Raw genomic sequence first — 6,126 nt, forward strand, 5'->3', positions numbered from 1 at the left:
GAAGAATAATTAAGGACGGTTCCACCACGTTCCTCCGCCACAGTGCTCAGTGCCCCCCGGGGAAGCGGGCCCTACTGCCTCAGATGTGCCACCTGTCGAGCGCCCATTACTGACTGGCCTTTTGACAGGCGTCCCAGTTCTGCAGTATACAGCAGGGGTAGGTGGAGGGGGACGAACATGGTAATTGAAGTAATCAGCAGTCCATGTCTACCAAGGGGGTATCTGAGGTGGGAAACAGGACCTAGAAGACTGAACTATAATAATCTAGTACGCTGTTGCAGCCAGTTCGGGAATGTAATGAAATACTAATGGTAAAACACTTGGGATAATTAAGTTACACAAATACCATGATTGTAATATATTGAGTATTGCTTACTTGAAAGGCTCTTATTACATTTTGTGTGTACGAGTTATATAATGATGGGCCATTTGTGATGGGTAACAATTTGGGTTAAATGCTTTAATACTGGCAGACGTCATCTCATTGCATTATTTCTATCCGTATTACATAGTTCTCTGCTCATGCAAGCAGAACTCCGATTAAACCAATGGTTCAATGAAACAAGTTCAAAAGGCACAGTAAAATGTCATTCTGGTAAGATACAGATAAACCAAAAAACAAGGACCTGAGAAATCTAATACCCCTTTGTCCACTGCCTTGGTTCCTGTGCCGGTTCCCAAATTAGCAACCAGTGCCACACTTTTCCACAGAAAAAATCTTTGCCGGGGCCAATAGACTTTGCTGGTCTAGTAGCGAGAACCCATGACATCACAACGTTGGGCAGAGTGATCTGTAGGAAATAGTGGAAAAAACGGTAACATGATGCACAGAAAGATGCACAAGAAGAAAGTGATAAGGGAAGAATTAAGTCACAGGTAGTGCTGCACGATTAATCGCAATCGTAATCGCGATGTCAGTCTGTGCGATTACATGAACGCAAAAAGCTGCGATTTAAATAATTAGTACATCGATTGGATCGGCAACATATCTGATCCATTCTCTCAAAGTTTGCGAGCTGACTGAAGTCTCACTTCAGTCGGATGTGACGTGTTTGGTCACATGACTTTCGATTCGGAGACATATGGTTAGACGCCGCATGATGCGCTGCATCGTACGTCAATGTCGTCGCCATATTGTGAGAGGCTCTGCTGTGGCGTGAAGCATATACATGTCTATGGAGAGAAGTGCATAAAAATGCCTCACTCTTGTGCTGCTTGGGGCTGTACAAACCGCTGTACGCTCCAAACCAGATCCCGGGGGATTACATTTCATAGGTAAGGCTGGACAATTGTTTTGAATATATTTGGCCATTATAAAATCTTGTTTTATAAGTCTTAACCTTAGCTAAGCTAGGCTAAGCTAGCGAAGCTATGCATTCCAGTGTTCCAGTCAGCCACCAAACAACATTTTGGCTAAAGGTAGGCATTAACTATTTAGACTGTTCTTAACTAAACAGCTAACTTTTCTCAAACTTTGAAGGTTTCCTAAAGAAATTCACCTCAGTTTACAAATCGTAACCTTAGCTAAGCTAGCAAAGCTATGCATCCCTGTGTTCAAGTCAGCCTCCAAACAAAGTTTTAGTTAAACGTAAGAACTATAATACGGGATTTTATAATGGCCAAATATAATCAAAACAGTTGTTTAGCCTTACCAGGGTTTGTCGTTCGACAGCAATGTAAAATTTTTTTTGGTGATTTATTTAATTTTGTAGAATATTGTATTTTGAAAGCACTGGGCATTTCAGGTTGTTATAAGTAGTTCGTATGTTTCACTTTGAAATTAAACATTTCACATGAACAGACCAAACTGAAGAAAGGCATCAGGGACAGCAGTGTAATGATGTATTGGATTGGGTGCAGGGATGTCTGTTTAGTGGGCGTAGCCCATGATGCATCATCATGCGGCTCCCGCTGATGAGTAGTCTAGTGTAGATTCCGAACGGTTCTTGGTTGGTTCCCAGTTCAGAACCGGCACCTGGCACCAGCGTGGTGGAATGAGGTATAGGGCATTCACTATCATAAAAAGTTGAGAATAAATTTCTTCAATACCATTATCACCCATAGTATACTAATAAATAAAAAAATTTATATATATATATATATATATATATATATATATATATATATACACACACACACACACACACACACACACACACACACACACACAGTATACTGGTGGAATAACTCGAACAAATTGAAAAAGCGCTTGTTTCCATCTGGGAGGGATCTGCACCTGCGTCTGGTGTGGTTAAAATAATGAATTTGCTCTGTGCCGCTAAATAACTGTTCAGCAGACAGATTTTCTAGTGGGGGTGAAATACGGCAATTCCTTTAACTTTAAAAGGACTGCAGTGACATTCCAATCTCTAATCATCCTGCAAAAGAGATTTTAATGCCCTAATTCAGCGGCCTCGTTCACAGGCCAATAACAAGCTGCAAGTATCCTTCACAAGGGACTCTCAAACAAAGGCTACTGGTAATATCAATTCACATCAATTATACAAATTCTCATCTGGCTACATGAAACGTATGAAACAGTCAAGCTCTCTGGCTGCGCTGATACATACACGGTGGCAACATCAAGTGCAACCAAACTTAATTGTGAATCAATGTGTTGCATAGAAAGAAAGTACAAAATAAAAAGTAACTTGTGTTGAGCTTTTGGAGAGCAAGACACATCAAGCACTATCATGCTGTGATGCATAAATATGAGAAGGGACAGTGTAGACTCACAACTTTGGCACAAATTTCTGCCACGTACAATCAAGTAAATATAGCGCTAGTGATGATAGCATACTCTCCTCCAGTTTCCTTCATTCTCAATGATCATAATTTCCCCCTTGGTCCTACTGCTGGAGTCGGCAGACTCGATCTCTAGGCATCGCCAAGCATCTGTGAGCCTTGTGCTAACATGAGTAAAAATGCCCCATGGACTGAGTGTTACTGAGCAGCAGGAGAATGCAGCTTTCTAAACGCTACACAGCGTTATCAGGCGGGAGGAAAAGGTCTAAATACCGATCAATAGGAATCAGCAGACATCAGAAGCGCAGCACTTATAGAACTATTCTCACGAGGACTCTTCAGGATTCTCGTGATACTAGTTGGTAAAGCTGGGCATACACGGAGCCGTTTTTGAGGTCCCGATCAGGCCTCGACATGAGAATATCCAGTACAAACAGCAGCACAGGGATCTGTGGTAGACACACGCGAGCCTTTGTAACGCGGCCTCGCCCACTTATCATGAGTGGAACAACAGTGAGGGAAGTTGAGAAGATAAGTGATATTTATTTTTGTGCCTTTTCTCCCCCTTTCTAAAGTGTAGCCATACGCGTCGCTGCCTCTTTTTGGATTCTTTCTGTGCACAAACCGGCACGAATTGCCAAAGCAGCACGTTTCGCTTCGTCCAGCATTGCTACTGATACAGGTTCTTCTTCTTCTTCGGACGTGTTCCTATTGCTTGTGTAGTGTGAGCAGTCAGGTCGTCCTGATAAGCCACATGTTAGGGGGTCTTGTAGTGACCTTTTGCCTTGTTCTCCACAGAGGGCATGCCAGTCAAGTGCAACTTGCATCTCGGGTTCAGCTGGCCGGTCTACTTTGTGCGAAAATCCATCTTTGGCGTGAGCGGTGCAATTCCCAGCAGAGAGGGCACTGCTGCCTCGAGCGCAACACTGGCTTGATGCAGAGCGTGGCACACAACTCTATTCCACCTCATCGCCCAGCCAGAGCACGTGGTGTCAAAGCAAACAGTTTAGAACGCCGCTTCTCACAAAATTCCTCAAGATCCAGGTCCAAGCAAAGCAGTCTTTGATTACACTGACTGGAGACAAGTACGCTTGGGACAAAATAACATCCCAAAGATGTTCAATAGGGTTGAAGTCGGGGTTCAGTGTGGGCCAGTCAAATTCTTCCACACCAAAGTCATCAAAAACACAGCTATGGTTATGTACCCAGTCAAGCTGGAAGGGAGTAACAACGTCTTTATCCCTGCTCCATTTTTACTTTAAAGTTCACTCCACAGAACACGTTTTCACTCTTCCAGAGTCCAAAATGCTCCATCTGACACTTGGCAGAGCGCTTGGTGAGGTGAGGTCACGAAAAGCCCTTCCATCAAGTTCCAACTACATCATGATCTGCATTTTGAAACATGTGACTGGGTCTGACCATAAAGACTAGGGCTGCACGATAAATCTAAACGCCATGCCAGATCGTGCGATTACGTAAACGTTAAATTATGCGATTTATATTCTCTCAAAGTTTACAAACTAAACAGAGTTGCTGCTCAGTCTCATTTCAGTCTGTTAATCGGCCCTGATGTGTTCCGGGAACTCAGGGGAAGTCCGAGAACTCAGGGGAGACTCCAGGGCCGAAGATGGCAGTCTGGAACACCGGATATACAAGATATATTAATCTCTGGATCCAACTCCTGTTATTACATTATTACTTTTTACAGGTTCTTATTCAAACATGGCGTTCTTACTCCGTTTAGGACGATCTAAGCCACGCCCACCCCGTACAAGAGTGTTACTCTCTTAAAGTAAACCACACATTTTACAAGTTGTTTGTGTGACGTCCAGATGGAAATGGACATGGAGCCGTGCGACAGTGAACTGGTAGAAAAATGCCTGCTTTTGTATTTACATCATTTATATTCAGCATTTCCTGTTTCTAAGCTAAATGCAGAACATCTTTCTTAAAATGTATCTATTTTTTGTACTACGCTATTTTAGTTTTATTACATTATAAATATTCTTAGTGTTTAGAAAAATGTTTTATTTTTAAAAATGTTTCAAGTTGTTAGAATGTTTCACTTTGAAATTAAAGATTGTGTTATTAGTAATTTTGTGAGTTTTTATTGATATGGAAGCAAGTGCGATTTATCACAATCGCCAAATTGATCTCAGTAATTGCAATAGGACTTTTTTTACCCCTCAAATCGTGCAGTCGTAATAAAAAAATATAGTGTTTTTCTGGTGATAACGGTTAATAGTTTAATAGTTATGCAGCACATGAGCGGAATCATACCTTCATAGTATTTATTTTCAAATAATGCATTACAAATATGAAATTGATGACAATATGGACGTTCTTGACAGGGATGCAAATATTCATGGATACAGCATACAGATGGCAAAAACGAAGGCTTTCACCCTGCTTAAAAATGTCATGAAAAACCCACAATTGTAATAAAAATAAACAGAAAAAATGGTAAAAATGTGCAGAACCTTCTGTGATGGATGAAAACACTAAAAATGGATAAATGCAAACGACGACAACACAGCGTACATGGCTCGAGTAATGAACTGTAACTTTTCCAGTTGTTACCGTGTCACCGTCAACGCGACCACAGAAAAGCCGGCTCGCAGTAGCCGCGTTCACTTTTTGGTGGAGATTTGAGGTGATATAGAGGTTCATATAAAGTCTTTTTGTTTTTTTCACTGCCAGACGTGTCCCGCTGAGCTGCAGCTGCGCGGTACGCGATAGCACAGAGCGGCTAGCGTTAGCTGCAGACACTCAACAACAGACACGCAGACACGCACGGCGCCGCAGCCGACACGTCCCTGTAGCATTACACGCGGGAGGGGGGCCACTTACTAATAGTCGTGACAGCGCGCACCGCCGGCCGCTCGACAGCCAAGTTCGCACGTTCGGGTCTGGGGCTTCGGTTCTGTCCGACCGGACGCTCCCCGGGCACTTCCGCGTACGCGTGCGCGCGCGCCGGGACCACGCCCCCCTCTGGCCACGCGCAAGGGGGCGTGTCTGCCGCGCCGACTCGTACCGCCTTATTACGAGGAAGGAAGGGCCGAGAAACCTGGTTTCGTGGTGTCTCGAATGCCAACGAATTGCTTGGAATTTGCCATTTTGTTTTTCATACTAAAATGCATTTTAATGAATTTAATTACTTAAAGTATGAATGAATTTAATTGCTTAAAGTATATTCAATTACTGCTTCTGGGTTGCAAAGGTGAATGGCTTAACCTAATTTTGTTAACATAAAAATTAAACAAATATTTTATTGACATTGCTCATGTTTTATTTGTACCATAAAAATGAGGATTTAACATTTATTTAAGGCTCACTGGGTAACTTGACACAGTCCTAGTTCAGGCTTTGGCTAAAATAACT

At 42.6% G+C, this 6,126-nt stretch overlaps 1 protein-coding gene across 4 annotated transcripts in view; it reads right to left on the bottom strand.

Annotated features, from left to right (window-relative positions):
- Positions 1 to 5,723, bottom strand: part of micu1 (mitochondrial calcium uptake 1) — a 33,920-nt gene extending 28,197 nt beyond the window's left edge. For all 4 annotated transcript variants that reach the window (XM_028988569.1, XM_028988568.1, XM_028988567.1 and 1 more), the window contains exon 1: positions 5,596 to 5,723. The gene's annotated coding sequence lies outside the window, so the exon portion shown is untranslated. The remainder of the gene's footprint in view (positions 1 to 5,595) is intronic.
- Between the last annotated feature and the right edge of the window lie 403 nt (positions 5,724 to 6,126).

The sequence above is a fragment of the Denticeps clupeoides genome, chromosome 8 (genome assembly GCF_900700375.1).
Source record: "Denticeps clupeoides chromosome 8, fDenClu1.1, whole genome shotgun sequence".
Classification (NCBI taxonomy): Eukaryota; Metazoa; Chordata; class Actinopteri; order Clupeiformes; family Denticipitidae; genus Denticeps; species Denticeps clupeoides.